The sequence below is a fragment of the Eubalaena glacialis genome, chromosome 1 (assembly GCF_028564815.1).
Source record: "Eubalaena glacialis isolate mEubGla1 chromosome 1, mEubGla1.1.hap2.+ XY, whole genome shotgun sequence".
Classification (NCBI taxonomy): Eukaryota; Metazoa; Chordata; class Mammalia; order Artiodactyla; family Balaenidae; genus Eubalaena; species Eubalaena glacialis.
This window is the reverse complement of record NC_083716.1, coordinates 62999518-63018781: the sequence shown is the minus strand read 5'-3', so window position 1 is coordinate 63018781 and position 19264 is coordinate 62999518. Positions and strand designations below refer to the sequence as shown.

The 19264-nt window shown below is 51.4% G+C and overlaps 1 protein-coding gene across 2 annotated transcripts in view; it reads left to right on the top strand.

Annotated features, from left to right (window-relative positions):
• The window catches only part of CHST3 (carbohydrate sulfotransferase 3), a 36590-nt gene that overhangs the window by 701 nt on the left and 16625 nt on the right, over positions 1 to 19264 (top strand). The window lies entirely within an intron of this gene.

The following is a 19264-nucleotide window of genomic DNA, read 5'->3' as shown; positions in this document are numbered from 1 at the left end:
CCGATCGGGCGCGCGCGCCAAACTTTGGAGGAAGAGGGGGCGAAACCGAAGGTGGGAGAGGGAGTTCTCGGCGTGGGGAAAGCTGCACGCAGGCACCCACACCTCCAGACCCACTGCACCCAGATTCACAACTGCCACATACGCACAACTCATCGCCCATCGAGCCACAGACACACGCACACGCTTCAGACCGAGCCGTACAATTCCGGAAGTGCGGGCGTTCGGATCTTTAGACCAAGCATGTCCTCCAGCCTCAAATAAATCCACTGTCTTTGTCTGCTGCCCCTGCAGCCCCACAGAGAGGTGTCCCCAAAGCGAGACGGGCAGGAGAGGGGCTGCCTTGTCTTTGAAAAGTCGTGGCCGGGACCTCGAGGCTGAGTAGTGGGGAGGGGAAATCAGACATTTCAGTCGGCTCTCCGGGTTCATCAGGAGCGAGGTTGGCGTGGAAACTCAGTGTCTGGGTGATGTGTCTGGGTGTGCGCAGCCCTTCCGGAGGCGAGGCCGGGAGAAAGGAGGGAGTGACTCATAAACTCAGACCCGGCATGTTAGGGTCTGTGAGCAGAGTAGAAAAGGCTGGCAGGCGGTGCTGCCCTGGACAGCTGGGTGGTGGCAGTGACAGGGCCTGCGAGGGAAGCACAGACCCTTCCCCCTAGCGGATGTACTTCCTCAGAGGGACTTCCAGGGGGGGTGGGCTGAGGAGATTCCAGCCCTGGGTGTGTATATGTAAAACGTGGTAGGGGATGTTTAACACTCCAAGGTCATGGAGAAAGCAGGGCAGTCCTGAAGCCATATTTATTTTCATTGCACCTGAAGTTGTGTCTGTTTTCGGATGCCCTTGGTGTCCGGGGCTCCAGGATGTTTCAAAGGTTGTCCTGGATCTAGTACAGTGCCTAGCATTGTTGGTACTTGATAAATAGTTGTTTGATGAATAATGACACCAATAATTCATATATGTTAAGGGCACTCTATGAGCCAAGCCAGGTGGCCTCGGCTAGGTTGGAATTGGTCTATCTGCAGAGGAGGGGGCCCTGAGTGGTTCCAGGGAGCCCTGCCTGATCTGTTTAGCCCAAGCAGCAGGTTCTGTTGTGCCCTGTGGGCTGGCACTGGGGACTTGAGTCTCAACATTGGCCTCTGCTTCCCTAAGAGGGGCAGTAAGAAAGTCTCTGTTTTTGCATCTGGCTAAGCTGGGAGTGTCGTGGAGTGTTCCTCCTGGCTCCTACTGGCCTGGAAGGAGATGGGTCTCATGAAGGGTCTAGGAGCTGTGTCCTCCAGCAGTGGCTTGGCTCTGTGGTGGCAGCAGGTAGAGGGGCAATCACAGTCCCTGTACTGAGTATTGGGTGGGTTCCTCTGCACCAGCTGGCATGAGCTTCCCAGAGGAGTGGAAACATCTCGTGTTCCTGGAACTGGGATTGCAAGCAATCCTGAGAATGATTCCCTACCTGCATGGAATTGGGAACGTGCCAGGATGTGGTGCAACTTGGCCATGTAATCACCAAGAAATGTGTCATTCCCCCACCCCACCCCCGGCCCTTTGTGACTAGGTTTGGTGTGCATGTGAAGCTTCTAAGTGGTCTGAATGCTGAAATTGGCAAAGTATGTAGGCAGCACACAGGATTGTGGCCCCAGATGAGCGAGAGAGTGATCTGGGCTTGGCCACCCCCAATTTCAGGTGGAACACTGCAGCCAATCCCTTCCCAATATCACCTTTCCACCTTATTTATGTCTTCTGTGAATCAAGAGCTCTACGTTATCTCATCAAGACCTTACATCCCTATGAAGTTAGCGTTTTGTCACCATTTTACAGATTAGGAAACTGAGGTTCAGAAAAGTTAAGTAACTTTTTGGGGGTCACACAGCTGGTGAGGGACAAAGCCAGGATTTGAAACTGGACAGTCTGACTCTGGAACCCATGCTGTTTCCACCATGCCCAGCTGTCTCTAAGGTCCCTAACTGGTTCTCCATAGCAACAAGGAAGCAACACTGATGCACTTACTGGGTCCTGGGGCCCCTGACTATAGTCCTCTTTTTACACACACTCTGCCTATCCTGGGTTACACCATGGGTCATGGAAATCAAAGGCTGGGTGGCACCAGGCTGCTAGAGCCTTCCGTGTGGATTTGGAGTCAGGAAACGATGGGGGTTTGGGAGTGACTGCAGGGAGATGTTGGAGTAATTCCGGTGAGAGCAGATTCACTGCTTATGTGAGAAATGGGACAAAGCTACCACTCGTGACCATACAAGTCACAAGTTTGGGTTTGGAAGGAATTGCCAGGTAAACATTCTCAAATGGATTACTATATTCCTTTCCCTTTTCGGCCCTTGCCAGGGGAGACATCTATTACACAGGGAAATCAGCCCTCACCTGAATATGAAGGGGCATGTCACGGCTGTCCTTCCCACCACCCACCACATGCCCAGGAGGGCTAGACTCCGTGGTGGTGTCTGGTCCTCAGGAGAGATGGATGGGGAGAGCCGGGGCAACCAGGGGCTGTGATAACCACATGGCTCACCTGGCCCCCAGCTTATGCTTTCTCACACAGGCCCCACAGAGGGACAGTGGTTATCATTCCCGATTTGCTGGTGAGGAAATGAGGCTCAGAGAGGTGCAGTGGCTGCCCAAGGTCACAAAGCTAAGGAGGAAGGGCAAGCCATGCTGCCTTCAGGACTCCCTGCAGGCACTTAGGGGCAGCTGTGTTTTCTGCCTGGTTGGTATTCTATCTCCCCAGCCCCAAGGCTGAGAGGGTGTTACCCCTGTTGGGGCAGAATCCTCACAGCTCTGCCCACCTGCATCTCTACCCCCAGATCCTCTGATACAGGTGTTCATGGCATGGGGAAAGCTGGCAACCTTAAACAAGGAGCAGAAGATAAGCACTGACCAGCTGGCCCCTGCCCACCTTCCACAGCGAGCCCACCTGGGTGAGTGCCAGAGCGTTCGCAGTGCTGAGCCACAAAGATATGGGAGCCCTCTCCCTGCTTCACTGTGGTGTGCACTCGCTGTCCAGGATGGAAGTTGGGAGACTGGGTGTGGGGAGAAGCTGCCCCATCCGAGGGGCGGGGGCTATTAATCTTTGTACCCCTGGCTCTGTCCTAGTGCGTGACACACGGAAGTACTTAGGAACGTTGTCAGATGATGGATGAAGACCAGGGAGGGGCTGTGAGAGCCTCTGCTGGGAAGTGGTAAAGCAGGGAGCCAAGGGAATCTGCAGTGAGGAAACACTCAGAGAGGCCTCTGCCCTTCATGAAGTCACGCAGGAGGAAAGGAAAACAGCTCTCCTTTTCATTCCTTAAACAGAAATACTTGTCCCCTTCACTTAAACAGGTGGAAGAACACTGCTTGTCCTGCCCTGAGCATGGAGATTCCACGTCTGGGTGTGGGGTGGCCTCTGGCAGGCTGGACAGTTTGTTCTGTGCTTGAAAGTCTCAGCTTTCGTCTTCATCAACCTAAATCGGGCTGGTTCTCCTGCACATCCCCCCCTCTGCAAACTTGGAAGGAGGGGAATGCAGGCCGTGGGAGCCCCTGACCACCAGTAACTTCAGGTCTCTAGCGGCCCATCACTCCCTCTCTATGCCTCTACCCTCCCCCCATGCCTCCCCTTACCCTCCTGCCCCACAGAGATGGCTGTGTGCTAAGGGACCGTGGGCTTTTTTAGGCTCTGGGAAATTTATCACTGGGATTCCAGAGGGCTCTCTGAAAAGGATCTGGAGGAAAAGCGTGTAAAATAAATAAGCCAATTCCCAGCTCAGCCTCTCCTGAATGCCACAAGTAAACAGCTAGCCTGGGAAACTCTGTTTTGGCCTCTGTGCTTACACCTGGCTCACCGGCTGCCTTACCAGCTCCCTCCTTCCTGCCTCCTCCCCATCCAGCCCCTCCTCCTTGACTCAGGGAGCCTCAAAAGTCAGGGAACACACCCACCGCCGGCTGTCCTTGTGCTTCGGGACACTGGGAAGCTGGCATACTGGTGGCTGGGGACAAGAGGAGCCTGTGGGAGAAGAGACAGCCAGGGGTTGCAGCACAGCCCTGCTGCATCTGAGGAAGTCTCCCTGCCTCGGCCCTGCTCGAGGTGAGTTTGACTTTGTTGATGGAGAATGGTGGGGCTTTTTCCAATTTTGTGGCATCTGAGGAAGCTTCACATCTTAAACATCAGTTTAGAGTGGATGGACCAAAGGTAATTTTCTCCAAGGTGGGCTCCCATGTGAAGAAACCCTAAAAACCCCATTTACGGTGTAGGGCTTCCCGGACTAACCAGAATGTCAGGGGTCTTTGCTTTTGACCGGAGTCCTATCAGCTTAGGCCCTATCAGTTTAGGGTTCTGGTGGTGTGAGTTCACTGTTGTAAGTTTCTCTGTCTGTGGAGTATGAAGTAAACTCGTGATAACTTAATAACTTCATTTTATTCAGTTGACCCACTCTAAAACCCAGCACCCAGTGAGAAGGGGAGAACCAGGGTGCTAGGGTGGGGGTATTTCCCTGATGGGATTGGCAGCTGAGGGCTCCACTCAGTCCCAGGGAGGGGCCGGGGGGCCTTCCCATTGATGTGCCTATGCCAAGCTGGGTCAGCAAACTGAAACCCCTGGGATCTGGGGAACAGGCACCACCCTGAGGCTCTGGGTCCCGCCTCCACGCAGGAGCCCCTTTGGCCTGTTGCTGTCAGGCTTCCAAGAGAGAATTTGAGGGGTAAGCCCCATGGGTTGCAGTCTTGTTTGGAAAGAGGCTGCACACCCACATACAGATTAGCACACATCATCATGGGCCAAAGTGTATACATACACACACACACACACACACACAGAGATACATAAGCACAGGGATGCACTCATCCCAAAAGGCAAATTATGTAATAGTGAAGAATACATATTCTAAAGCCAGAATGCCCACCGTACTGCTTAGTAACTGTGTGACCTTGGGCAAGTTACTTAACCTCTCTGGGCCTTACTTTCCTAATCAGTAAGAGGGGTATGGTAATGGGTTATAAGTAATGGGGCTATAAGTGAATTTGTATCTGTGAGGAGTTTAGAAATGTGCCTGTACATAGCCAGGTGTTCTAACTATTGTTCACCACATATTCTATGCCCCAGATATTCAGGCCCAAGGGCACAGTACTTCCCAGAGAGGTGCTCACAAACTTGTCAGCGAATAGGATCAATCACTTTGCACTTTCTGAGTCCTGATTCTTAGGATGTGTGGCATTCTCTGTACTAGACTCAAATTAGAATTTATTAGAAACATCATTTCGTCTTCCCATAAGAAGCTCATTATTTTATAAATTTATTTATTTATTTATTTATGGCTGAGTTGGGTCTTTTTTGCGGTGCACGGGCTTCTCGTTGCAGTGGCTTCTCTTGTTGCGGAGCACAGGCTCTAGGCGTGCGGGCTTCAGTAGTTGTGGCTCGCGGGCTCTAGAGCACAGGCTCAGTAGTTGTGGCGCACGGGCTTAGTTGCTCCGCGGCATGTGGGATCTTCCTGGACCAGGGCTCGAACCCATGTCCCTTGCATTGGCAGGCAGATTCTTAACCACTGCACCACCAGGGAAGCTCAGAAGCTCATTATCTTAAAACAATGTGGGCACTAACTCCCCCCAGAGAAGGGTATGATTCCTTTAGCAGCATCAGTTTTCAAACTAGGTTCCATGGAGCCCCAGAGTTCAACGAGGACCCCTCAGAGGTCTGATGGGATCCAGGCCTCTCCCACCATTTATCTTTTTTTAAAAGTATTTATTTATTTATTTTATTTTTGGCTGCATCGGGTCTTAGTTGCGGCACGTGGGCTCCTCGTTGCAGCGTGCAGGCTTCTCTCTACTTGTGGCATGTGGGCTCAGTAGTTGCGGCACACGGGCTTAGTTGCCCCACGGCATGTGGGTCTTAGTTCCCCGACCAGGGATTGAACCCACGTCCCCTGCATTGGAAGGTGGATTCTTAACCACTGGACCATGAGGGAAGTCCCCCATTTATGTTTTCTACATATTGGGTTTCCTAGGAAAGTTCTGGTTCATAAGAAGGCTCCACAGCTTAGACGGTTGAAAGACCCCCTCTACAGTCTAACCCGCTTCCCATCCTGTGTGCGCCTGTCCAAGCACGCTGTGCGATGCCCGTGCCCATGTGGGCCCGTGCAGCTACCTGAACGTTGGCCCCAGGCCTCTCCCACTCTCTTCCCCACTTCCCTCCTCTCCCCTCCTCTCCAGCTACCATCAACTCCTCTCCAGCTGTCTGTAGGATTCTGGAAAGTGCTAACATGTCTGAGCCAAGATAGGGCTATCTGAGGAAGTATTTTGAAAACAAACTGGGCCACCATCCTGGCTGAGATTGCACTGATTTTCAACAAAGAATTTCATAACTTCCGAGTTGGGCAGCTGGGGCTGTGGCCCCTGGCTGTCCTCTGGAGGATGCCTGGGGCCTGTCTCTGCAGGGTTAGGATAGACACGCCTGAAGAGGCCCAAGATTGCAAACCTAGAACCAGGAAGGGGAAGTCATCCTCACAGGATGAAGAACTGGAACCCCCCCACCCCATCCCCCCGTGACCTCAGGGGTATGGCACCCTGTCCTCTTCTTATTCTGAGAGATGCTACTTTGCTTTTAGTTTTCCTCCTCCTTTTCCATCTGGTGCAGGTGCCTCGGGGCTGGGGACACAGGAAATATTAGCACTAACAGCTAGCATGCACAGCCCTGTGCTTAATTAGTGCCTTCTGGGGCCGCACTCACCGAGTTCTCACAGGATGCTCTCAAGATAGGTACCGTTGTGCTCACTGTTGTACAGACGGGCAGACAGAACCAGACAGATGGGGTAAGTTGCTGGCACCCCACTGCTGATGAGTGCAGAGCTGGATCTGAGCCCTGCAGCCTGGCTTCATAGTCAGTGCTCTTGACCCTGGGTGTGCCCGTCTTGCTGGGGCCACAGCCGGAGAGGTGGAATGGCTCACCAGGACAGTCATTTCATAACTGTGGCCAGGGCATGCTGCTGGTATCTGACTGGGCAGTGCTGGGGAGGCTGGCCTCAGGGGCGCTGCAAGCCGAAGTCTGAGCCTCGGCCTTCCCCAAGGCTCACTGGGCAAGGCACTGCCCTCATACAACAGCCTCTTTTGCAAGGCCGGCCATCTGCTGATTGCTGCTTCCGCTTGGCAATGGCAGGTCTCAGAAAGTGACACCGATGGCAGCAGAAGGGATTTAAATTATTGGCGAGGAAGAACTGGCAGATCGGGGGCCTCTGTCTCCCCGAAGGCCATTCCGGCAAGACAGAAACCTTACTGTGGAGTAAGCGCTGAGCTGCTCGAGATGCCGAATGGCTTCCTTTTTTTTTTTTTTTTTTTTTAAATAAAGTTATTTATTTATTTTTGGCTGCATTGGGTCTTCGTTGCTGAGCTGGACTTTCTCCAGTTGCCCTGAGCGGGGGCTACTCTTTGTTGTGGTGCCCGGGCTTCTCATTGCAATGGTTTCTCTTGCGGAGCAGGGGCTCTAGGCATGCAAAGCTTCAGTAGTTGCAGCATGTGGGCTCAGGAGTTGTAGCTTGCAGGCTCTAGAGTGCAGGCTCAGTAGTTGTGGCACACGGGCTTAGTTGCTCTGCGGCATGTGGGATCTTCCCGGACCAGGGCTCGAACCCATGTCCCCTGCATCGGCAGGCAGATTCTTAACCGCTGCTCCACGAGGGAAGTCCCCAAATGGCTTCCTTGGGCCCTGTGGTCTCCCAGTGAATAGCATCCCCAGCCTCTTCTTTCACCAGCCCTTGTCACGTACTTGGTGTTCCAGGTTCCAAACTGACCTCTTTCCAGATGCACGTGTCCTGCTCTCTGTAGCCTTTCCAGCTGCCCAAAACACTCTCTCCTTCCTTCTCTTCTCATGGTCAGCTCCCTTCATCCTCAGGCCTCAGCTTGGATGTCTCCTTCTAGAAGCCTCGGTCAGCGGCCCTCCCTATGGCTGCCTGCACGTCTCCGTCCTCACACTTTGCCCCGCTGTGTTGCCCTGGCTGCTTTCATGGTCTGTGGTCTCCACCAGGTAGTGAGCTCTGAGAGCAGGACAGAGTCTGCCTTGTTCTCCTTGTGTCTCCAGTGCTTAGCACAGCCCCAGGCATGCGCTGAGTACCCATGCCTGACTGTGGGACCATGAGTGATGGGTGTGAAACCTGGCCGCAGGAGGAAGGAGGCACTGGACGGTGCCCAGGCTCCCAGGATAGGGTGCCTAGGGAGTGCTCAGTGTCTGGGCAGAGGTGGTGGGAGTCATGGTGTGTGGAAGGGGGCAGCTGATGTGGACCAGAGGCCCTGTGTGGGGCAGGGAGGGAATGGGAGAGTGAGACCCTGGGCAGATGGCCTCTTGCAGTTACTACCCTGTGGGCACTGGGCTGGGATCCCAAGGATGGGCCTGAAACCCTCCAAGAGGCCCCTTTGAATTAGGTGGCCTGGTGGATGGTTGCACTATGGGCCTCACTACTCAACCCCAACAGCAAGCGGTTCTCAGTCCTGTCCCCTTTCTGGACGGACATTCATTCATCCTCTCCGGGCTTCAAAGCTGACCCCCAAGCAATGGAGGCCCCCCATGGCTGAGTCCTTTCCCCTGAGCAGAGAGAAGGAAGCCCAGCTGGCAGGCTGCCTCCCAGGGGTGGTTCCAGTTGCAGCCTTTGAGCTGTCCTCACAGAAGTAGTAGGGCCCTGCGTGCTGGGTTCCCATCCACACCACCCAGGTAGCACACATTAGGTGCTCTGGCCAGGGCACCGCCTGTCTGGGTGCCTGCTTATGCCTGAAACCATGCCAGGTTGGCTGGGGGTAGCAGAAGGTGCCTCTAGGCAAGAAGAGGAGAGGACACCTAGGCACAAATAACCACCTTTGAGTCCAACTGTGATGAGCCCACAAAGGTGGACATGAGGGAGGACTTGGGGAAGGCTTCATGGAGGAGGTGGGGGTTCCAGTGCAAGAAGGGAACCTGGGCAAAAGCACAGGCATGGGAAAGTTCAGATTGAATGCAAAGGTTGGTGAGGAGTTCAGTTGGGCTGAACTTCAATTTGTAGGATGCACAAAGAAGAGATGAGGCAGGATGGAGTTGTGGTTACATGTGTAAGCTCTAGAGCCAGGCTGCCTGCATGAGGACCCTCAATCCCCACTTATCGGCTGTGTGACCATGGCCAAGTTGCTTAACCTCTCTGTGCCTGTTTTCTCATCTGTAAAATGGAGATACTAATAGTACCCATCACGCAGGGGTGACAGGAGAATAAAATGTGTTTCTGTACAAGTGTTTAGAGCAGTACCTGGCACACAGCATCAAGAAGAGTGAGCTATTATCCTTTTTTTTTTTTTTAAGCAGCTAGAAAAGTAAATTCAGGTCAGATCATAGAGGCCTTTGGATGTCATACTTTCTGTTTGCTAAACGCCTGCTGTGTGCCAAGTACTTTACAGACCTTCTCACTCAGCCCCATACAACCTAGCAAAATTGTTAGCAAAGTCTCCATTTTACAGATGAGGAAACAGGCTCATAGAGGCAGAGTAACCTGCCCAAGGTCACTGAGCCAGGTGGAGGCAGAGGTAGTAATGAAACCCAGGTCTGTCTGGCACTTAGCTCTTTCTTCAACATGGAGATTAGAGAGACGTGACAGAGGCAGCATGGGGACATCCCCTGGGCTGGAGTCGCAGCCAGGAGCAGAGCATGGATGCTGTAGCCATAGGTCCCTAGGCTGGGAGAGTGGGAGGTGACAGGGGAAGGAGAGATGCAGGCAAGCCTGGAAGGCAAGGAGATGAGGAGGCCCCAAGGCCACAGCACACAGCTAACCATTCAGAGCTCAGGGACAAGCCACTGAGTCATTTTGGGAAAACATGACATCACTGAGTCTTGCTGTCTGCTGCCCACCTGCCAGTCCTCGTGCCCAAAGTTCTGCAAGGGGACCCTCACACCCAGGCAGCGGGGCCAGGTCAGCTCCCCAGCTTCCTGCCCTGAGTTCTCCCCAACCTCTGTAGCCCCATCTTCCCACTGCTCCCCTCCCTGTCTGCGGCCTCCACACCACCCCCACTCGTAAACCCGAATGAGGCAGGAGCTTCTGGAAGTCATGATGAGCATGAACAGCTTCCAAAAGGGCCTCCATGCCAGGCCTGTGATTGGAATTCTGGGTGGGAAGGGGACAGCTGTGTCGAGTTTTTAGAGCTGCTCTTCCCTTAAGAATGGTGCCTGCGGGACTTCCCTGGTGGCGCAGTGGTTAAGAATCCGCCTGCCAACGCGGGGGACACGGGTTCGGGCGCTGGTCCGGGAGGATCCCACATGCTGCGGAGCGGCTGGGCCCATGCGCCGCAACTGCTGAGCCTGCGCTCTGGAGCCCACGAGCCGCAACTACTGAGCCCGCGAGACGCAGTACTGAAGCCCACACGCCTAGAGCCTGTGCTCCGCAACGGGAGAGTCCACTGCAGTGAGGAGAACACGCACCGCGGCGGAGAGTGGCCCCCGCTCGCCGCAACTGTAGAGGGCCCACGCGCGGCACCGAAGACCCAACGCAGCCAAAAATAAGTAAATAAATAATTTATAAAAATAAAAAAAAAAGAATGGTGCCTGCTATTCCATTGGAATCACTTTTTAAAAGTAAAGCCTGGTTGAGCTGTGTGCTCATGCTATGCCAGGTCCCAGCAGCCTCTGCCTTCCTAGAAGGTACAGTTGAGTATCTGAGAGCTCTTTATGTACTAGGCATCCTCAGGCTGAGTGATTTATTTGTGTCAATCTGATTGCATGAGGTAGCCCCATTTTATAGATGCCATTGCTGAGGCCCAGAGAGGTTAGGTGACTTGTCCAAGGTCACACAGCCAGAATTCAAACACTTGGCTGTCCAACTCCAGATGTGCCTATGCTCTTAGCCACTCCGGCCTCAAATAAAGCCATCGGAGAATCACAGGACGTGGGCTGTACCAAACCTATGTCTGCCAAATGGTGTGGTGCAGACAGGAAGTGCCAGGAGAATTTTCATCTCAGAGTGTGGGTTACACCCCAGAGCTTGTTGGAGGTTGTGGAGACATTTAGGAGGTGACAGAGAGCTCCAGCTTCTTTGGCCGAGCAAACCCTGCTGACATGGCCATTTGGGGTGAGACTCTCCCCTCTGGAAGGAGCACCGGGGCTCAGGGGGTGCCTGTCCTGGTTTTGGTGGGCCAAACCTGGAAAAGGAGTATGAGTCAAGCAAGGGGCCAAGTGCCAGCTTCCTCAGCCCAGTCTGTGGGTGCAGGATGCCAGGCTGCTGCAGCTGCTGCTGCCACTCACAGCTCCCTCCCAGCCCGCAGGAGGGGCTGGTGGCCAGCCCTGTGCTCAGTGGCGCCCTCTCACTCTCACCACGACCTAGCAAGGGAGGCATGGTTATCCCCATTTAACAGGTGAGGACGTTGAGGCTTAGAGAGGTTTTCTGGTGCACCGGAACTCCCTTGGCCGAAAAAGAGAGGAACTGAGACTCTTTAAGTCTTCTTTCTGCCAAGAGACAGAAGGAGGGAGGGGTTAGCCTGCCCTCTGACACTGAGCCACGCAGGCTGGCTGTTCCCAGGCTTGCATTTCTGATTCATCTGCAATCACCGGATCCTGATGTTGCAAGGCGAATAACCTCTGGAGTGAGAAAAGCTCTGATTTCCCTTGAGCTATGAGTCACCATTTCTCTGGAGCACTTTTGAAGCCATAGAGCTCCTCCCCAGGCTTCGAGGGGCAGGTTCCTTCTCTGCCCAAGTGCCAGCCCCACACTGGCCCTGGCAGTGCCTGTTATGGAAGGGCCAGGAAACAAAGAGCCTCCACGAGAGGCCTGGCCTTGGTGATTACCCAGCATGTGACACCCTGCCTTGCTCTCCACAGACAGGTGCCAGATTCCCAGAGGTCTGTGGGGTCTGCAGCCTTCAGGGATCCCTTGTCCCCTTTAATGCCCAAGGCCCATGTGGTCAGCACAAGTCCACCTGCCCTCTCCAAGGATGTCTGGGAATCCCCCAGGATTCCACAGTGTACAGGGCGGCTCCTCCAGACACTCCTCCCCCCACAGGAGGGAGGGGACCAAAGCCAGTTACTCCCTCCTTGTCAGTCTCAGGCCTGATCACCATAGTAATAATTTCTAGAGAGTTGTCACTTTTCTCACAGAGAAAGTAGACTGTTAGGTTCTACTGTAGGGCCAGTCCTGCTTCTCACTGCCCCCAGATTTTCCTTCTGCGATAAGATTTTGGCTTTGCCTCTGCTTAAATTCAAAAGCGTGTTCAAATGTCTTTTCCAAAATGAGAGTCTCACCTCAAAAGAACTTTGCCTCTACCTCTACAGGTAGAAAACTGATACCTGCTTTTATTTTTATTTTTATTAAATTTTATAAAATAAGTAATCCATGCCCATGGTATAAAATTGGAAAGGTACAAAAGGATATGTGGTGAAATCTCTTTCCCACGCCTGACCCAGACACCCAGGTCTTTCCACGAAGGCAACCGGCAATATTAGTTTCTTGTGTGTAAGCTGCTTTTAAATTGTCTAGTTTTAAAACAAATCATACTCCACTGGGCTTCCAGTTCCAGCACCATTTTTGAGGCACAACTGAAAAACTGCAGCTCAGGAAGTAGTAGGGGCCGCCTGCAGAGTGCAGCTCTGCCCAAGACTGTCCCTTACAAGCGGTGCTGGCTGCCCACGTCCCAGTCCCCACCCCTCAGGGGTCACCTTGGGTTCACCCACCCCACATCCCTCATCCCCCGCAGCTCCAGGCAGCCAGCCCCTGGCTGTCCCCAGCTTCCAAGAGTGGCTCCTTCAGGCTCCAGGTGAAACCTGTGCTCCCCACTGCCCCTTCTCCATTTTGCCCTCTGGTCTGGCTGGGCAGGGGCCTGCAGCGGGGGCCTATGGGGTCAGGGCCTGGTAACGGTGATCTGACCAGACTGTGCTGCCTCTTGGCTGGACTGAATGTTTTAGAGTCCCCTAGGGGCTCACACAGGTAAGGTCCACCCGTCTCCACTCCTATCCTGAGTGCGACCAGAGGCCTCCCTGCTCCCCTCCCCTTCTCCCCTCCTATCCTCTCCCCTCCTCCCCTCCTCTCCCTTCCTCCCTGCTCCTCCCCTCCTTTCTTCTTTCCCAACATATTCATCAGGTGCCGTACAGCAAACATTAACTCTAATATAAAGCAGAAAGTGATAAGAATGGCACAAGGCAGACAAGAATGCCACTAGGAGAGCCCCGTCCTTGAGACTGGCCTTCAGCAGACCCTGCCCTTCACATCCTGGCCTTGTACCTCCTGCTGGGTGACCTTGGGCAAGTCACTTAGCTTCTTTTTTTTTTTTTTTTTTTAATAAATTTATTTATTTATTTATTTATTTTTGGCTGTGTTGGGTCTTCGTTGCAGTGTGTGGGCTTCTCATTGTGGTGGCTTCTCTTGTTGCAGAGCACGGGCTCTAGGTGCGTGGGCTTCAGTAGTTGCGACGCGCGGGCTCAGTAGTTATGGCTCGCGGGCTCTAGAGCGCAGGCTCAGTAGTTGTGGCGCACGGGCTTAGTTGCTCCGCGGCATGTGGGATCTTCCCGGACCAGGGCTCGAACCTGTGTCCCCTGCATTGGCAGGCGGATTCTTAACCACTGCGCCACCAGGGAAGTCCCACTTAGCTTCTTTGAACCTCCCTTTCTCATCTGATTAAGGAAGGAGAGGGTGGCAGTAAGGATCCAGAGGGCTGGTGGGAGAACCTGGAGCTGCCAAAGGGCTTTCTAAGAGGGTGACAGATGTGGGGTGGGGGGGACAGTGCTCTTCCTCTAAGGGAATCACTATGAGTGTGGGGGAGGGCTCTGGGGACATGTGGGGTCTGGGCTCCGCCTTAGGGCATGAATGGGGGAGGTGTGGCCCTTTGGGCAGCACTCTCCTGCCTTGGCAAATGCCTTCCCTTTTCTGTATTTCCACACAGCGATGGACCTCCTCAGCTTTATATTTTTTAAGTAGTGGCTTTATTTTATTTTTTAATTTTATTTTTTAAATATTTATTTATTTAGTTTTTTAGTTGTACTGGGTCTTAGTTGCGGCTCATGAGCTCCTTAGTTGCGGCATGCATGTGCGATCTAGTTCCCTGACCAGGGATCAAACCCCAGCCCCCTGCATTGGGAGCGCGGAGTTTAGCCACTGTGCCACCAGGGAAGTCCCTAACTAATGGCTATATTTTTGTAATAATGATAGATGTTTAACATGCAAAATTCAAGTAAAATGGATGAATACTGAGAAGAAAGCAACAAGTCACCCCTCAACCCTACATCCAGATGTAACCGGTTAGCTATCTGGTCCACATACTTCTCTAGGCATATATATAAAGAAAGGGGGGCAGTGGAGGGACAGAAAGTTTTATAAACATGGGGGAAATGCACAATTTAATTTAGCTTTAGGCCAGTGTTGTAAAGAGGCTGTCTGCCCCCAAAGCGGCCCCTCTCATCTGTTCAATAACCTACATGAGGGCCTGGTGTGGGGCAAGGGAACTTTCATGCCAGGATCTTTTTTTTTTGTTTTTCATTTTCACCAAGAACTTTATTGAACAATGTATTCACCCTTTTGTTCCACTACCTTCTGCCATTTTTCAGGCAACTTCATAATTCTGTCTTCCCAAAACTTTTTATCTTTTTGAACAAACAACTGTTCCAGGTACCTTTTACAGTCTTCCAGGGAATTGAAATTTTTTCCATTAAGAGAATTTTGTAAAGACCAAAATAAATGGAAATCCGAAGGTGCAATGTCTGGTGAATATGGAGGATGAATCAGAACTTCCCAGCTAAGCTGTAACAGTTTTTGCCTGGTCATCAGAGAAACATGCGGTCTTGCGTTATCTTGATGGAAGATTATGCATTTTCTGTTGACTAATTCTGGACGATTTTTGTCAAGTGCCTCTTTCAGTTGTTCTAACTGGGAGCAGTACTTGTTGGAATTAATCGTTGGGTTTTCCGGAAGGAGCTCATAATAGAGGACTCCCTTCCAATCCCACCATATACACAACATCACCTTCTGTGGATGAAGACCGGCCTTTGGTGTGGTTGGTGGTGGTTCATTTCGCTTGCCCCACGATCTCTTCTGTTCCACATTGTTGTACAGTATCCACTTTTCATCGCCCGTCACAATTTGTTTTAAAAACAGCACGTTTTCATTATGTTTCAGTAGAGAATCGCATGCGGAAATATGGTCAAGAAGGTTTTTTTCGCTTAACTTATGTGGAACCCAAACTTCAAAGTGATTCACATAACCAAGCTGGTGCAAATGATTTTCAAGGCTTGATTTGGATATTTTGAGTATGTCGGCTGTCTCCTGCGTGGTATAACATTGATTGTTCTCAATTATTGTTTCGATTTGATCGCTATCAACTTCAACTGGTCTACCCAACCATGGAGCATCGTCCAGCAAGAAAACTCCAGCACGAAACTTCAAAAACCACTTTAGACACGTTGCATCAGTCACAGCACCTTCTCCATACACTGCACAAATCTTTTTGTTCGTGCCAGGATCTTTAAAACCTCTTTAAATTCAGACAAATTACAAAAAGGGAGCCGGTTGAATCACAGATCTTTCTTGACTTATGATGAGGTTACATCCCGATAAACCCATCATAAATTGAAAATGCATTTAATACACCTAATCTACCAAACATCATAGCTTAGCCTAGCCTACCTTAAACGTGCTCAGAACACTTACATTAGCCTACGGTTGGGCAAAATCATCTCACACAAAGACTATTTTATAATAGAGTGTTGAACCTCTCATGTAATTTATTGAATACTGAAAGTTTATAACAGAACGGTTGTGTGGGTGTAGAATGGTTGTAAGTGTATCAGTTGTTTACCCTCATGACCGAGACCGTGTGACTGACTGGAAGCCCCAGCTGATCGTACGGCATATCACTAGCCCCAATTCACGTACGGTTACTACTGAATGTATGTCGCTTTTGCACTATCTTAAAAGTCAACCATCTTAAGTCGGGGACCTTCTGTAGTACATTCTGGCTCTAGAACAGTGGCTTTCGATCTTTTGGACCAAAGCCTCAGACAGAGACACACACACACATCACTGAAACGAAAGTCGTATGAAACCCGTGCGTATCCTTATTACACATCCTTAATACACTCTGATATTTTCTGTCTATACAATTCTGTTCTTAAAAAAAATAAAAGCTTGTCCAACCTACCAAATTGATTGCACAACTGAAATTTGAAACGTATGGCTCTAGAACAGTGATTTTCAAACTTGAGCATGCATCAGAATCACTTGCAGCGCTTGTTAAGACAGCTTGCCATGCCCACCCCGAGAGATTCTGATTGAGGAGGTCTGGGGAGGGGCCTGAGAATGTGCATTCTGTCAAGTTCCCAGGTGCTGCTGGCCCAGGACCCCACTTTGAGATTCCACCCTCCTAGAAAATGTTTTAAGACAATGTGCTCCCTTGGCAGAGACTACCAGAGGATTTTCTGTATTCAACAGATAATAACTGCTGATGGCTAGCACAAGAATTGTAGGTCTCTGGCATTTTTGAGGATGCTGATCAGGCACTGTCTTTGGGATCTTCAACACCACCCTCCTGAAATCCAGCTCACTATTAATATCAAGTGCTGAAAAAAGGTCTGCTAAGCAAAAGGACACTTATGCCCAATCCTGGTTGAATTGCCTGCCTCTTAATACCAAGCCCACAGAACATAAAATGCCCCCAGCCCTTTTGAAAACACTGTTCTATAGGCAATGAAAGGCGCCATTTACCGTGTGGATTTCACCTTTCTGTTTTTTTAAACAGAAGAAGGTAGGTGAAGTGTGACCACCCCATGGAGAAAGCTGTCCCCTGGCTCTGGTTGGGGTCTGGTGGGTTTCACTGTCCCTGGATTGCCAGCTTTAATGGGAAACTCTTCCTGGCCTGAGTGCCCGCATCAGCACCGGAGCTTTCCAGCCTGCTAGCTTCTGAAACTGGCCTATGTTCCAAGCTGCCTCTGTTCCTTCAACCAGGGGACTCAGCCCCCACCCCTAATCCTTCCCCTTCCCCTTCCCCTTCGTAGCCTTGGGGCCCTGCCCCAGCCCTGCAGTTTTCCAGAAGCCAGCCCTCAGCTGGGAGCAGCTTCGTGAGGGAGAGAAGTGTTAAATGGGCACAGAGCCCTTCTGTTCCATTAACAATGGCCCGTTGATGACTGGATTCTGCCCGGTTGGCCCCCTTGACTGGACTTCGGAGAGGAGGAAAGACTCCAGCCCCCCAGGCAGCTACTTCTGGGTGTGAGGTTGATTCAGAGGCCAAGGCCTCTGTCTGCCCACAGAACCTCATTCTTCAGGCCCTGATGCAGCAGTGAGAGACCCTCTCACCCCTCCCATCCCATCCCAGGGGTAGTTTGGGGCCCCAGGAGTGATTCACTTCAGTCTAATTCAACAAGCATCTATTGACCAGCTCCTGGGCACTGAGGCTCAGTGCTAAGTAGCTGTGGGAATAAGAATAACTGCTGACATGAATTCAGTGCTTATTATAGTCAGCCCCACCCTGGCTACCCAACAGAGTCACTAGGGAGCTTATAAAAATTGCAAAGCATAGACACTTCCCCCACCCCCAAATTTTCAGGAGTGAATCCCGGGCACTATTTTGTAAAAGCTCTCAAAGTGCTTCTCATGCCCAGCTGAGATTAAGCATCACCAGTCTCCTACTGGCTAAACACTGTGCTGAGCATTTAACTTGCAGCATCCGGTTTCATGGGGTACGTGCTTGTGGGAGGCGGAATAATGCCCCCCCCCAAGATCTCCACATATGAATCCCCACATCTGTGGATATGTTACGTCACATGGTAAAAGGGACTTTGCAGTGTGATTAAGGATTTTGAGATAGGGAGCTTATCCTGGATTATCCAAGTGGGCCCAGTGTAATCATCAGGGTCCTTATAATAGGGAGATTTGACTATAGAAGAGGCGGTCTGAGTAATGCATTAAGAAAGACTCAACCAGCCATTGCTGGCTTTGAAGATGGAGGAAGGGGCCATGAGCCATGGAAAGCAGGCAGCCTCTAGAAGCTGGAAAATGCAAGGAAGAAGGTTCTCCCAGAGACTCCAGAAGGAATGCAGGCCTGCTGACACGTTGATTTTAGGCCAGTGAAACTGATCTTGACATTCAGAACTGGAAGATAATAAATAAATAATAATAATAAATATGTGCTGTTTTAAGCTACAAAGTTTGTGGTAATGTGTTAATACAGGGCTATTACTAACCGTATTTTATAGACGAGGCACAGAAATATGAGGCACTCACTTGGGGTCACACAGCTAGCGGATGGCAGAGCTGGAACAGGAGGAGCTCGGGTGCATCTGACCCCTAATCTGTGCTCTCTCCACCTTACTGCAGTGCCCCTACTTTGCAGCCAAACAGACCTGGATTCAAATCCCAGTTCTGCCATGTTCTGTCTTTGTGTCCTTTGCTAGTGATGGGTACATCTGGCCAGGGGGGAGGCTGCATGGGGGAACATGTGACGACCAATTGGAATGCTAGGGTGGGCCAGGTTGTTTCCAGGTGGAGCATCATGTGGAAGAGTTTGGACTTGATTCTGAAGGAATGGAGCCCATGGGGTGCCAGCCTATTCTTCCCTCTGCATTTCATGATGCTGCCTCAGACTTTCAGGCCCACTCAGTCTCTGGGATCTGGCCCTACTGCAGCAACCCAGCTGCTGTGCAGAACTGCAGGGTTGGGGCCAGGAGCAGCATCCTACTCATTGTCACCTGCAGCCAGTGACAACTGCTTGTCTGGGGTGGCGAGTAAGCTCCCATTTCATGGAAGGCCAGCAATGGCCCAGTGCCTCCAAAGCACATCTCTTCGAAGGTTCTCCTGCAGCCTTGCATTTGGGGCCATGCATGTCTTAGAGAAGGAATGTGAGATATAAAGAGGTCCAGAGAGTTGTTCAGAGTCACACAAGTTGGTACAGGTGCTGGCCAAGACTCTGATCTGCCCACTGCTGTACAGCTCCTGCCTTTTGGCTAAATCTGCCCGCTCAGCGCTACAGCATAGTGGTTGAGTCCGTGGAGTATGGAGACAGACTTCCTGGGTTCAAATCCCACCTTATAACTGAGGGCAAGTTGTTTGGCCACCGCTTGCTTTAATAGGGGGTGGTGATTATTATCTATGAAGGTACCATGGTACCTTTCTCACAGGGTTGTTCTGAGGACTAAATATATTTATGTGTGTGAAGTGCTTGGAACAGTCCCTGGTTCATTAGAAGTGTTAACTTCTGTTATGATTCAGCTCCCCTAGGGCAGAGACTCTTTTCCTCCCTCTATTCCCAATGCCTCTTCCCATGCTTTGCCCAGAGCAAATACTCAGCAAATGAATTTACTGGTTGAATGTGAGCTTTTATCAGCCA